At 38.9% G+C, this 16,571-nt stretch overlaps 1 protein-coding gene across 1 annotated transcript in view; it reads right to left on the bottom strand.

Moving 5' to 3' along the window:
* Positions 1-15,126, bottom strand: part of LOC135477655 (potassium voltage-gated channel subfamily H member 6-like) — a 153,154-nt gene extending 138,028 nt beyond the window's left edge. Inside the window, exon 1 of the mRNA XM_064757830.1 lies at positions 14,518-15,126. The gene's annotated coding sequence lies outside the window, so the exon portion shown is untranslated. The remainder of the gene's footprint in view (positions 1-14,517) is intronic.
* Positions 15,127-16,571: the final 1,445 nt, after the last annotated feature.

Raw genomic sequence — 16,571 nt, 5'->3', positions numbered from 1 at the left:
AGATATAACTCTGCGCATATATCTTGATGAATAAAATAACTTAGCTGTATATATATGGGTGGACAAGACAGCCATGTTGTAAATCAGCTGCAGTATGTGCAGATGTATTTCTGAGAGGGTAACTTTGTTGTATATATCTAAATGGAAAAGTTAAATCTGCTGCATAAAAGGCAATGAGTAGACAAAGTACACATACATATATATATCTAAAGCCCTATGTATATCTGAGTGGACAAGATATGGAGAGGTAGATGTAGCTGTACATGTACAAATGTACATTCTACTATACAAGAAGAAGACATGTATAGAGCATTTAACAAGCAGAATTGTTGTGAAGTCACCGAGCATGTTGCCAAGACCAAGTGTAAATACCAGGCAGACTAGCAAACCTACAAGAGTTCATTTGGCTACGCAAGTGCACTTTAAAACCTGAACACATGTACACAGCATCAAGGAAATGGAAACTAAGTCATTTACGTGACGCTATGTGTTCATCAAATACATAGTTTCCATGGTATAATTATTTTTTGGAGAATTTACAGCACCTCATATCCCACAGCAGAGTCTGGCATTTACAGCTTGGTACTTGTGAAAGGCAAGACTGGACAGCTGCTCTCAGAAGCATACAACAGTAAATATCAGCCTCAAGTCACAGCGAGGCATTACTCATTCACGTCCAATGGCAGCCAGCGAGCTGACATAACAACGCAAAACAACGCAGTATTGTGGCTTGAGACTATAATACATGTGTGAACCACCGCAAAGGGTAATCAGGCTGGTGCAATACGGTTACAACTGTTGTGTGCACGTATGTATGTATGCCTGCGGTTTTGCCTCAAGCTTCATGCGAAGACCGGAGTCATTAGATCTGCGTACACACACAGTACCTTCTTGTGGCAGAGTCCCTGCTGCCAATGCTCTGCCGCCACTGAAGTATCATGCTGAAGTCACCAGACATGACACCCCACACAGTCACATTAGACTGGCACAAGTCCAACCAATCCTATTTCCTTGCTCTAACCTCTCAGTGCTGAGCGCCAAAAGAGGGAACAACAAGTACCATTTTTGGTATGACCCAACCAGGTTTGATCCCGGGTTTCCCGACTTCCCAACACTCTATTAACCATTAGGCATCCAAAGCGTTGTGAGGTGTGTAGACCATAACTACATGCTAGTCTACATGAATTAACAGAATTTAGATTATATATCAGAAAACCTTACAGAAACTTTTTTAATAATGTATGTATGTGTATAATACACATAAAGCATAAAATTTTAATCCACACTAGTTAGGGTTAATTTGACTTTTTATTTTATCTCAACCCTAACCTACAGGTATTCCCAGTGCATTTTAACATAATATAATGTCTGTAGAGCAAATACATGTACAAAACAAGGCAACTAAGAGAAAACCCAAACTTGTTTTCCAAAAGGCTTTTCTCTTATGGCAGAAAAACACACAGAACCTGTTGAAAAATTCAAATCACTTGCCACCTAGGGCCAGACAATGATCTGTAACGTGGCATGTCTTGCACAGTTCCATTCCAAAGCTGTTAGAATGCAGAGTGCAAATGTTCATAAACAACAGCTTAGAGAAGTTCAACACTCTCACTGATGGCAACTTAAATGTGACAACACGGACACGTCGTCGTTCCCATGGGAAATCCTAACTGAGTTATCAACTCGCCAGTCTTGAGTTCCAGGTTACAACTGTAGGCCCATGGCATTTACAGCCAGTCACTGCAAGCAGTACGCAACAACATAATGTATAGAAAATACCATTTTAAGGACAAAAACGATTACTGCATTACAGAAAAACATGAACACTGTTTGTTGACTGTGAGATTATGATTCACTGGTCACGAACGCCTTTACTATATAATCAATGAGATAAAAAAAATATAAAATGACAATTTCTGATACCAAACTGCTCTGTAAGTGTAAACTTTATTGACTAGAAATGCATTGTTATCAAATTATTTCATTGACAAGACTGTGAGCAACCAACCAACACCTTTCACTCTGACGAAAAGCTCAGAAATTTAAAAATTTGTCCATTAAATGAGCTATCGGGTGATCTGTATATGCATACACAGGATATCTGAGCATGTTTGGACATTTTACTGAAATAATAATGAAAAAAGCTTGGTGGGTATAAATGAGCATATGACTAAACCTACATAAAACAAAATCTCACATGGCAATTATGATCATATATTTTTTATTTATTTGAAATATTGGGGCATAATACCAAAGATATCTGTTATTTCCTATTTAATATTTATCTAATTCCATTGCTGAATTGAAGAATATTTCACTGTAATACATGTAATTTGTGTATATATATGACAGTGGTTGAGTGCTTAAACCACCACCATGATGACATTAGGTCTAGTAACTGATGACCTGAATTGGCACTTCATATTGGCAGATTGCCAGGTTGACTGCTACATGTACATGTATGAACTTCACGTAACCACACCTCTAATCCACCCTTATAATGGCGAGTTGTCACTCGTTGCCACCAATAACAGGGAGGCACCATGATTTGTAACCCTCTGTCACTAGTGCAACTCCCACGACCTTGAACAACCGTTATGTTGAAAACTGACTTTAGAACAACACCTACACTGTCACAATGAAGCAGTTTCCACCTCAAGTTGCTGTACTGTCTTTAATGTGGCGTCATCATGATCTAGGAAAGGAACGTATGACATCAATAATATGACATCAAGGTCCTGATGTAGGGCATTCATTCGACAGATCCCCCATTCTACAGATTTCATGTCCAGTACATGTATGCATGTTTTGTTGTTTTTGTTTTGTTTTGTTTTTGCTTATATTTATGCAATTTAAAACATTAACTGGGTCAAGTAAAATTTAAAGTCTCTCTAGTACTGTCACTGAGACAGCTTTATTTTGGTAAAGGCTACTGTTGTAAGGATTGGTGAAAATACATGTATCTGTCACTCCTCCCCCAAATAATACGGCATGTTCATGATGAGGTATGGTGTCTTGTCTGGTGTCTTCCACATGGTGTTTTTAGTATGGCAGCAGTATGAACATGATACTATTGGGACTTCCCTTCTACATCAACACAGTGACACCTACATGCATATACCCCATCAGGGACATATCTGCAGCCATTTTAGTTCTGCAAAACATTTCGGCTCCCAAACTACTGAGCCCTCAAATGTACTACATCAAACTACATCACAAATTGCTTTCATTCACCGACATAAAAGCTCTCAAACTTACCCAAAATTTACATCGTCAAGGCTTCATACATGAGAAATAACAATTTTAAAATCATTTGAAATGTTGACTTAACTCTAAGATCTCTTCCTGATACCTTCAACTTTTTTTATTTTTTCCATGATTTGACTTTAAGAAGGCCTAAAGCAACATAACACTTAAGATTCCACTATTACTGCATATATATCTACTGTAGGTTCTGACAAGGATTACTAATATCCCCTGAAGCTAGTCGCCCCTCTGCCCCTTTAAAATTACAACTTTCAGTCACAGGAACTTCCACAAATACCTACCCATTATGTTTTTGTTCATACAGGTATTAGCCATACAATATCGCTGCAACACTTTCTATGTCTATTATGTTTTTGTTCATACAGGTATTAGCCATACAAAATCCCTGCAACACTTTCTATGTCTATTATGTTTTTGTTCATACAGGTATTAGCCATACAAAATCCCTGCAACACTTTCTATGACTATTATGTTTTTGTTCATACAGGTATTAGCCATACAAAATCCCTGCAACACTTTCTATGTCTATCATGTTTTTGTTCATACAGGTATTAGCCATACAACATCCCTGCAACACTTTCTATGTCTATTATGTTTTTGTTCATACAGGTATTAGCCATACAAAATCCCTGCAACACTTTCTATGTCTATTATGTTTTTGTTCATATAGGTATTAGCCATACAAAATCCCTGCAACACTTTCTATGTCTATTATGTTTTTGTTCATACAGGTATTAGCCGTACAAAATCCCTGCAACACTTTCTATGTTTAAGAGACTCATTGTGTCATGTTTCTTTTCAAAAGTACAATGAAGACAAACCTGTTAGATCACATTCATCTTTTACAGATGATTGATCCAAGAAACGATCAAATCTGATAGTGCCCAAGATACAGCCCTCATTTACATGTAAAAGTTACTTAACGGAAATCTTCACTTTCATTCAAGTGCCTAATTTATTCTAATCTATGCGTATGGTGATCGAGAGTTGTGCGAACTTTGTCCAAGCAGAAACACTGGCATTTACCAGATGCTGCCTCCAGGAAAACATGCCAATGGGCACATACAATTAAAGAAAACTACTTGTAACAAAAATAACTCGACCTACGTGTTGATTTCACTGGATGTGTGAAAATAACCACACAACACTGAATGTCTTTTTCTATAAAAAAAAAAAAATTAAAACTTGTTTCCAAATCATTACTTTCCTTTTAAACTTCAAAACTGAAAAGTTTAGAATCTATTTTAACTGCAGTTTCAACATTTTCTAAAGTGATTTTGTTATCAAGGGTTGCCCTTGATAAAGAACAACATGCTCCAAACTTCAGTTTGAATACAAAGATGGAGAACTATAGCCACACTTGTTTCATTCTATCACCATAGGCCAGTTGTGGGTTTCCTCCAGGCTCTGCCTGGTTTCCTCCCACCATAATGCTGGTCTTCGTTGAATAAGTGAAATATTCTTGAGTACGGCGTAAAACATCAATCAAATAAATAAATAAATCCTCACAGGCCTCACTAGTAAACCCATAACCATCTTCAGGTTGCTGAAGACCTTCCCATCTACATGTTACCATCCTAGATTTTTCAATTTTTGGTCCCTTTGGATGTTGATTTGTATGCAGTCATGTTACAATGAAAAGCTACCTGTATGTTCGAACATTCTGATGTTGAAAACAGTGGCCAACTGAAAAGCTTGTTGTGGATAAAGATTCTGGACATAATGATTTACTGAAAGGAAGATTTCGAACAATACAAGTAGGAGGACATGTTTTACTAAATATTCAGTTCGGACACTTCAGCAAAAACTTCGGCATGAATCCTTTACACTGTCCCCTAAAAAATTTTGTGTATGAGTTTATAAAATTGTTCTCTCAAAGTCATAAATTAGGACAAAGATTTATAGAGGTTGCCCATAAATACAAAAGACACAAAAAGCTCAGTTGATATTTCCTTGAAATTGTTGCCATTGTTAAAATACATAAGTCAGCAAAATTTTATAATATGTCTGGGGAAGAGAGTGTTATTTTACCATAATGGCTAGAACACAAGCTTTCTGTATGCACTTCCCCCGGGCTCTGTCCGGTTTCCTCCCACCATAATGCTGGCCGCCATCATATAAGTGAAATATTCTTGAGTAGGGCGTAAAACACCAATCAAATAAATAAATAAATAAATTCCGTATGCACATTTCAAACTTCTATTTTGATGAAATATGGTAAATGACCTAAACTTTCACTCAAAAAAATGCATTTTGGGTTGAGGCAAACACATGCTATAAAAGTTGGTCCTGAATTGGACATTCAGCCAGTAGGAGATCCACTCTACCTTCCAAACTCCACTCAAAATACCTTTCAAATTATTATTAGAACCTGAGCCTGTCTGTGTAACCATTCACAATAGGCCTACTGTCAACACTGGCTGACAACTCTCCCTGAATACAAAACATACTAGAACATAACAGAATTACAAGCATGGAAATCAGGGTCTTCAAAATTTGTGTGAATGCTAACTTCAGAGAAGTCATGCAGGGTGGGATACATGGTGGGAAACATTCCATAACCACCAAAACGGTTCTACACTCCTTTTTCCAGGTTCAAGTAAAGTTTCATTTGATGTTCAAGTGTCTGTCTTTAAACAGTGCATCAAAAGTAAATTCCCCTTAACATGTGTTTGACATTTACCAAGATATTTGCCGAATCATTGTGAAATTTTGCACACAGTATTTTAGTAAATCAAGTTAACACACTATAGCATGGCTGGCTGACTGATTCACGCTTTAGTTAATCACAGCAGTACATTCACACACCAAGAATTGCAAGATACAAGGATTGTGAGATACAACGCAGTGGCATTCACACAACAAGGATTGCAAGATACAAGGCAGTGGCATTCATGCACCAAGGTTTGCCAGATACAAGGCAGTGGCATTCACTCACCAAGGATTGCAAGATACAAGGCAGTGGCATTCACGCACCAAGGATTGCCAGATACAAGGCAGTGGCATTCACGCACCAAGGATTGCAAGATACAAGGCAGTGGCATTCACGCACCAAGGATTGCCAAATACACGGCAGTGGCATTCACGCACCAAGGATTGCCAGATACAAGGCAGTGGCATTCACTCACCAAGGATTGCAAGATACAAGGCAGTGGCATTCACTCACCAAGGATTGCAAGATACAAGGCAGTGGCATTCACGCACCAAGGATTGCCAGATACAAGGCAGTGGCATTCACGCACCAAGGATTGCAAGATACAAGGCAGTGGCATTCACGCACCAAGGATTGCCAAATACACGGCAGTGGCATTCACGCACCAAGGATTGCCAGATACAAGGCAGTGGCATTCACTCACCAAGGATTGCAAGATACAAGGCAGTGGCATTCACGCACCAAGGATTGCCAGATACAAGGCAGTGGCATTCAAGCACCAAGGATTGCCAGATACAAGGCAGTGGCATTCAAGCATTGATATGCCTCAAATGGCCGGATTATGTCACCACACAGGTTCACAGTTATGACCATAAAACATGATAAAGTCCATTTTTTGACACTTCACACATAACACCAGTCATATTTTCAGATGAGTTAAAAGGGTGGAAGATATGGATATACCTGGTAAATGCCTGGCTCTATCCACAGGCTGGCAACTACCCAAACTTGGGGAGGACACTATTGTAAACTGCACCTGGCACGCCTTGTTGCAATTTCAATAGAGTATTGAAATTTTCTGTCAAGCAATTTAATACATGTACATAAAAGCTCTCCTTTCAATTCCTCATATTAAACAGGATAATTGCACTTGATCAAATTATGAAAGATTTTCCATGTAGCTTATACATCAAAAACTATTTCAGTCTACATGAATATGTATATGTTTGGATAATGTCACTTCAAACATATCTATGCAACAGCTTAATCCAAGAGATGAATTTAAGGTCATTGACTCAGTCAGGTATATCTCAACAAATTCTGACATTAAACAATTGTCTGCTGATATAATGAATTTAAAAATACCCTGAGTTAGGGTTTAATTTATAATTTATGCCCCTGAACTACAGTTTACAGTTTACGCATCTAAGAGTATTATGCTACACATTCTTCTTAAAATTATCTCAAGGTGATGGTGGTTCTAAAAACGTATGGTCATTCTCTGAGGTTGATCTTCTGGAGGACATGCAAATGTGAGTGTAGTTCATGTAAACAATTACATTTACAACTGCTTTTCCGAGAGTCAAACTACTGTAGCCATGTGGTTACACAAATGCTAACGCAATAGCTGAACCGGGATCAAAACACCTTGGTAGAGAACTGCGTGGTAGCGCTAGCTGACAGGCGTAGACAGTGAAGTGTTTTCTATCAGCTGTTTGCCACTCTTAAACATGCATTAAGTCAACAATGAAGAAATGGCTTCTGAGAACATCTTGTTTTGCAAACCTCACAATGTGATGTACTTACTACATATTATACAATCTCCCTTAGCCAGAACCAGAATGCGTTTCCATCCTCAACTACATGTACAAAGAGAGCTACAATTTATAAACAGTCCCCATGGAGACATGCCACAATGCTATAGCTCCCCACTCTGAGAATAGAGCTTCCTATTACAGCAGACTGTGTCCTGTCAAATCCTATACAGCTAGCTACAAGGGGACTGCTCAGTGTCCCTGCAGTACCGGCAGCCAGAAAATACCCCATATCCCCACACAATCTGCTGAAATAGCTGCTCAGTCAGAACAGCAATAAATAATGTCAACTGACGCTACCAGAATAAGGCATTTCATTCTTTACCACACATTCATGCCACATCTGCAACTGGCAGAACTTCTGGCTTTTGGAGTTGGCTACAGAAAGGATAATGAAAATCCTAGAACATTTTTTGGTAATTTTTATCTTTTTTCTTTTTTTTTTCTTTTTTTTTGGCCTCAACGCTTGTGAAATGTCATCGTTCATCCAAAGCCATCCCTTGTGGTTTAGATGATCTTTAAACACACAGATGTGCTGCAGGGGAAAACCTGCAGTTGTGAATGTGACATACATATTGATTACCACTTGTACTTGAGCTTGTAACACACTACAATACTGTAACAAACCTGCTACCAATCTTCATTCTAACCCTACAACTGTACAGGTGTATAGTATTATATCAAGTATTATGGTATATTAGGCATGCAGCGAAAGACACTGTAACATGCCGCACAGCATTGCTTTCATACACATATACACATACAGGGACAAGTGACATGCTGTTATATTCTACCAATGATGTATTTATTGGATTGGTGTTTTATGCCGTAGTCAAGACCATTTCACTTATAGGACGGTGGCCAGCATCATAGTGGGAGGAAACCGGGCAGAGCCCGGGGGAAACCCACAACCATCCGCAAGTTGCTGGCCAACCCCCAATGATTTATATACATTGTACCAACCAAAGAAACTCAGCAACATGTTTGTCATATACTGTCCAAAATGACTCCTTACAAAAATTTAGGTTAAAATGCATCACTGTTCAAAGGTTTCCAAATATGCATGTAATCTGCATTGGATTTTTGTCAGTCACTGCCACCTCATTCAAGACAGTGACTGCGTCATCACTCAGTGCCACCTGACTCACATAAGCGCCATTACTCATAAGCACCTCACTCATGCAAGTGTCATCACTCAGCACCACCTCACTCATGCAAGTGTCATCCCTTGAGTGCACATCCGACTCCTCAGCCATTTCTATACATATTTTAGCATGCATGTACACGTAGACAGCCAGTATTTTCTTCCCTGTTACAATCAGAATCAAAGCCCAAGCAAGTAAATTCCCTGGCACATGAATGTAAGTGTGCGTCTAATCAGGACATCATCACAGCAACTGTGACCCACCACATTTCAGTTCCTCTGCCTGTGTCTGCTGTATGTGGAGCTTACGTTAGATGGAAATGTCCTCATACATGCACATGTTTTAATACACATTTTCCCAATCCTTAGAGGATTCAAAGTAGGGATGCAATGATACGCGGCTGTATCGACTGGTGCATCATGATACACCGCTGTATCGACTGGTGCATCATGATACACCGCTGTATCGACTGGTGTATCATGATTTATTGCTGTATCAACTGGTGTATCATGATACACCGCTGTATTGACGGGTGCATCATGATACACCGCTGTATCGACTGGTGTATCATGATTTATTACTGTATCCACTGATGTATCATGATACACCACTGTATCGACTGGTGTATCATGATACACCGCTGTATCGACTGGTGTATCATGATTTATTACTGTATCCACTGATGTATCATGATACACCACTGTATCGACTGGTGTATCATGATACACCACTGTATCAACTGGTGTATCATGATACACTGCTGTATCGACTGGTGTATCATGATACACCACTGTATCGACATGATACACCGCTGTATCGACTGGTGTATCATGATACACTGCTGTATCGACTGGTGTATCATGATTTATTGCTGTATCGACTGGTGTATCATGATACACCGCTGTATCGACTGGTGTATCATGATACACTGCTGTACAATAGGACATATGATATGCCACAATGCATTGCGTGATGCATCCATTTTTATTCTATTCATTCTCACTACATGTACATGTAGCTCTATTCATCCAAAATTTATTTAATTTATTTATTTGATTGGTGTTTTGTGCCATACTCACATTAAACCAAAATGTACCCCCATCAATTATCAGTGGATGATACTATCCTACTTCATCTCCTGCCCTTTAGGCATGTTCAGATACAGCCCTACGTATAGTATACAGCATATGTGTGTTTTACTTTATCTATATGTGGATGTATATACAGATGATGTATCATACCGCCACTTCCGTATCATTCATCATATTTTATCTTGAAAGCGTTATTCTTTCTCTATATCCCTAATTCCATGAACATGTAGTTTTGTTGGTTATCGAGTTCCGTCCCTGCCTGGATATAGCAATATCCCCGGTTTAATATTTAATATGATATGTACATATTGGGAAATACTACAGTCCAAGCGTGGGATGATCTGCGAAAGATATTACCTCACACTGCACACTTGTCAATACTCTCAGCTCTTACATGTATACACAGGCCTGCCAAGTCCATGTATACACATATACTGTAATAAACTAAGATTACAATGTACCAGCAAAATGTTCAGGTCAACTTCCGCACCCATTGTTATATACATCTGTAAGTGATGAGCCAGTAGACAAACAAAAGGTAGGAGTGTGCTGAATGATGAATAATTTCAAATTTTAAAAATTCTGTTTTACTTCTTTTTAAACACAACCAAAAGTTACATGTCTATTTATTTATTTATTTATTTATTTATTTGATTGGTGTTTAATGCCATACTCAAGAATATTTCACTTATACAAGCCAGCATTTTGGTGTGAGGAAAACTGGGCAGAGCCCGGGGGAAACCCACAACCATCCGCAGGTTGCTGGCAGACCTTCCCACTTACAGCCGGAGAAGTTACACGTCTAAACGACACCGGTATGTGAACCTATCAACACATCTTCTTGAACTGCACTTTAAGGTCCTCATCAGGGGCATACTTGAAGATTCTGCTCCCAAACTTGATTGGTGGACATTGTGACACTGCATACACTCCAACTCAAGATTATGCTGAGAGCTGTGAAATCTGGGAACGACAGAAATTTGTATGAAAACTTGGTTCTGTTCAATTTAAATTACTTACTAGTTTCAATACAGCTTTATTAGTTTGGGTATACCCGCACGTGTTCCGCAACTAAAATTGCTCTAGATATGGTCCCGATAACAACAATCCCATAGATATGCTAAAAAAAAAAACCCACATACCTGCGCCCAAATTCATTTATCAATCAATGCATCAATGATCAAAGGTGAGTCCTAATAACAATTAAAACAGGTGTGCTTAAATAATGATGAGACAAATGCACCCAAAATAAAAATGTAATGATGGGAAAAGGGAAAAATCACAAATAATTATCGACATGTGGATATATGTGGCAGTTCCACTGAGACATGTGAGGGTTCCTCGGAACTTTACGCGGACAGCTAACTAAAATCAACACTGACAATCACTCATTTTTAGGATTATTACACACTGATATCTGTTAATCCCGCATGGATAACTCAGTATGTGATTATTCCACACTGATATCTGTTAAGCCGACATGGATAACTCAATCTGTGATTATTCCACAATGATATCTGATAATTCCACAAGGATAACTCAGTATGTGATTATTCCACACTGATATCTGTTAAGCCCACATGGATAACTCAGTCTGTGATTATTCTACACTGATATCTGTTAATCCCACAAGGATAACTCAGTATGTGATTATTCCACACTGATATCTGTTAATCCCACATGGATAACTCAGTATGTGATTATTCCACACTGATATCTGTTAATCCCAAATGGATAACTCAGTATGTGATTATTCCACACTGATATCTGTTAATCCCACATGGATAACTTAGTATGAGATTATTCCACACTGATATCTGTTAATCCCACATGGATAACTCAGTATGTGATTATTTACTATCTAGCACACAAATGTGAAAAATGTCAAAACAGTCATTCTGAACTCAAAAGTCCTTCTGCATGAAGAAAAATTTGTGTAAATGTCACATACTACGTAATTACACACTTTAATTTCTCTCTTTGATTACTTGTACACATACACTGTAAATCTTCAACCTTTTCAAGCACTGAAAAGCTTTCTTTCCGTGAAATGTAAGCATAGAGTTATTATGAAAATGATGCTTAAAATGATTTGTTTGTGTCATTAAAGACGCAAGCTTCCTACAACTGTGCAAATTATTTCTCTACACCCTATAGTGTAATGTTTCAAAGACTTTGCAGAGACGATTGAAAAGGTTGACGAATTAGGGTAAGTGAGAATGTGGATGTCTAATTCGGTCTGGTTCTCATAGGCCATAAGTCTGTTTTTCTCCTGAAAAATGCTAATATATCTGTTTGTTTGATTTGGAGTTTCATAATGTCGCTTTTAATCTTACATCGGTCATATCCCAAAGTGTCTCCTTGTAGCAAGCTGGATCCAATGCTGACTTATCTATAATGCTGCCTCACTAGAACACCATGCCAAAGACACCAGACATGACACCAACATCAGTCACATTATACTGAAATCAGGATGACCACTACTTTAATAGCCTCTCCCTCTTTAAATATGCTGAGTGCCAAGCAAGGCATCGCCAAAGTTACTGATGTTGAAATCTTTGGTATGACTCGTTTCGGGCTGGAACCCGGATCTACCATTTACAATCCAGACACGACAGATATGTGCCTTTCGCAATCGCAGCATGTGTACATCCATATATATTTATATACTGCATATATAAGTGTACTGGATTGGGCCAAAAATTCAGGATGTTCTGATGAAACCAAAGTTGACTGAGAGTGTACAAAATATCCAATGTGAAAACTACATGTACTGAATGCAAAGCTTTACTTTCAACAGGAATCTGTGAATCTGATTCCTGTCATGACTCCCAGAAACCAAATTTACCAGAATCTGCCTGGATTCTCTTAAGAAAGTCACAAAAATAATTTTCAAGACGACAAATTCTTCTCAAATTTCCAGTCCATAATGCGCCTAATGTTCGACTTTTTTTACATGTTACTTTAAATGTGCGTTGTTGTTGTTGTTCGCCAAGATAACTTTCAAAACATACAAACTATAGAACCTTTATACTGGTGAACTGAGATTAAAATAAACTGTGAAACTAATCAGGATTTTGAAGTGAAATTACCTAATGGTTTTATACTACATTGCAAGCAAATTCTTATATGCCATGTATTAAAACTTGAAGTAACTGCATACTTTGTGGTACTAGATTTGACCTAGATTCTGGTGGATTCTCACAAAGCAAACTTACAGGAATCCATTTAGATTCCGGTAAAGAATTACGAAAATGAAGGCCTGCACTGGTATATATAAAGACTAGTCAAGTTACTGTGTTGAATTAGCAGAAGAAGTTAATGAAAATATGTACTTACTCTGGCCATCAAATTTCCTTATTATTGTATCAATGAATGCATATGGAGGGGCAATGTGGCCTCGTCGTACCAGCATCTTGGCAGCTGACGACACCAGAAATGACACCCGAACCAGTCACAGTATACTGAAATTGGGATGCCCACTGCTTGGCCTCTTCCTTTTTAAAGATGCTGAGTGCCAAACGAGGCATTGCCAAGACTAGTGATGTTGAAATCAAGATTATTGAAGATGACTACAGATATGTCCCTTTCGCAATCGCACCGTGTGTGCATCCACATATATGTATATACTGCATATATAAGTGTACTGGATTGGGCAAGAAATTCAGGATGTTCTGATGAAACCAAAGTTGATCGGGAGTGTACAAAATATCCAATGTGAAAACTACATATATCAGTATATATAAGACTATTATCTGAACAGAGAAAGCCTCTGACCACAGTAACAAGTTTATGTACACATAATACATATCGGTATAAACATAAGGTTTCCCACAAGTGGTGTGTACTCAGGCTACCAAAACCACATGTGTTTTGTTCTGGGTACAGTTATATAGCCCATGATAGCACAGCAGTGGTAACCTCTAGCTTACCAGTTCACACTAGACAGGAGAAAGTCGCTAGCCAGTACACATAAAATCCAGGCGCTCTACCCATCAGAAATAATGCCTTACACTTAACTTTGATGTGGGACATGGCTCTATCACTGTTTACAGGATGCCTTTTCCCCAATATCTGTAAATGTGCATGTAGAGCTTAAAAGTATAGCCTGCTCAGCTTTGCAATGCATGAGCAAGTATTATGAACATCTTAGAAGCACAGTTCAATATGGAAGTTAACTGTAACATTGCACAGCTGCATACAAGCAGCTATAAATAGCATATACGCTATGCCATGGGTAGGCTACTGGACAAACAAAACATAAATTGTTCAAAAACAGATGTGTGCTATTGATTTAAACATGGAATATTGAAAACAGTACTGAACCAGATTTCCTACTCAGTAAATAAGTAATAGTACGCCAATATTTATAGCAATGCAAATCCACACCAAAAACTGAAAAGAAGGAAACATGTTCCAAGATGAACCAACCTGTTATAATAAATGTTACAATTATAAAGCCAAAAATATTATTTACAATCACAAAAAATATGAAAAAATTCACTGTGGTGAATTAAAAGAAGCAAATAACGAAAATATGTACTTACTCTGGCCGTCGAATTTCCTTATTATTGTGTCAATGAATGTATTTGGAGGGGCAACGTGGCCTCGTCGTACGGGCATCTTGGCGGCTGGCGACTAGCTCACTCCCGGCGAGGCGCCTCAAAGCGGGCGGAGGATTGAATCACAAACACCGTAGTCGTCTGTCAAATCGCCGAGTGAAAGCAACAGCGCACATCTTCACCTGACACATCACAGTAAAAATCACTCGACCAAAACCTCCCAATTCCCGATACATGGAACGCGTTGGGGCTTAAATGGATAGCCTTATCCCCCAAGTCGGTAATAAATGTCTCACCAAAAAAGAAAAAATGCAAAAAGAAAATCACATGAAATTGAAGTATACGGGCAATGCCGCACGTTCCCTGGATGACAATCGCCACAAGAGCATGCCGATAGACGATTCGGGTGCCTGTTTTCGATGAAATAGCCCAACCAAATCTGCAGGGAAAACGTAGTCAGCCAGTCTAACTGATTTCCAACCGTCACCACAGCGAATTATTATTGTATTCCCTACAGATGAAAGCCAAATGCAGCGACTGTGTGCTCATATTCATACAGAATGTTTTCTGTCGACATGCTTCAGCATCGCTCTCTGTTCCCTCGCTTTGACTAGTGATGCATTGGTACCGAAGATCCACGAAGATTGGCGAATTCTAACGACTGTGACCAATGATGTATTGGCGTAGTGCGCCGCATAAATAATGTTCTTCCGCTCTCGTTTAGGTCCGCGCTGCTACTGCAAGGTTGCTCTCTCCAGCATTTGTCTTCGTGTACTGCAGTTCAAAGATGTCGACGTATTCTGTACATGTATGTACAAGCGCGTGTTATGTGGCATTTAATGTGGCAATGGAAAAAAAAAAACGTGTATATGACATTTGCCTTTGACGCGTTTTTTTCACAAGCCAAAATTGGAACGACATGTATTTCAACATCTACATGATCAAAAGCCCATATGTGTGTGATTTGCATATTGAACTACAATATTTAATGTAAATTGTCTAGAACCGTTAAATATCTCGGGCTTAAATTCTCCCATATGACTTGCCGACAGGGATGGCAGGCCTATAGCCTATGTATAAGTTGGGTTAGCGATCCAGTGGCCACTCAGTTCAAACCACCTTGCTGGGCTAAATCTTCTTTTCGCAACATTTCCCCTGTAAAATCTAGTGGAGAGTTCTAGCCTAAACAAGTAGAGATATCCTGTTAAATAGATCAATGAATCTGAATATGTATAAACAATTATGTACAAGGCCAAATATGGCAGAACGTGACGTTATTCTACCAGAATATAGTGCAATAACAAACTCTATTCTGGTATGACGAAGGAAAAACAGTGTTATGTTAAATCTGACAGATTAGCTTTACAGTGTTATATATACATTTAATTATGATCCGAGTTTATTTATTTATTCATTTGATTGGTATTTTACACCGTACTCAAGAATGTTTCACTTATACGACGGCGGCCAGCGTTATGGTGGGTGGAAACCGGGCAGAGCTTGGGGGAAACCCCCAATGATCCGCAGGTTGCTGGCAGACCTTCCCAAGTACGGCCGGAGAGGAAGCCAGCTTGAGCTGGACTTGAACTCACAGCGACCGCATTGGTGAGAGACTCCTGGGTCATTAGGCCGCGCTAGCGCGCTAACCAACTGAGCCACAGAGGCCCCTTATCTGCCATGAGCATAGGCCTAAATATTTCACCCAAACGTGTAATGCACAGCTAGAGCTGGACTTGAACTCGCAACACTCACACTACATGTTCAGCTCTATAAACGTATGTGTATTCACGTTCATGTATGGAGACTGACGTAACATTTCACACACAGTTTATAACTCTCTGACGTGTATGACCAAAAGATCTACAGTAACCACGCAACTTTGTGAACATGACGTAGGCCTCATCATTTTTTTTCCCGAATGTTCTCGGCCGGGTGAAATGCATTTGAATCCATATATTCCGTTATGCCTTTTCTGACTGCATTATGACCATACAGTGACGTCTCATAACGTCTGTGATAATTAACACACACAGATTGCT

This window comes from Liolophura sinensis, chromosome 11 (assembly GCF_032854445.1).
Source record: "Liolophura sinensis isolate JHLJ2023 chromosome 11, CUHK_Ljap_v2, whole genome shotgun sequence".
NCBI lineage: Eukaryota > Metazoa > Mollusca > Polyplacophora > Chitonida > Chitonidae > Liolophura > Liolophura sinensis.
This window is presented reverse-complemented; position numbering and strand designations above follow the sequence as displayed.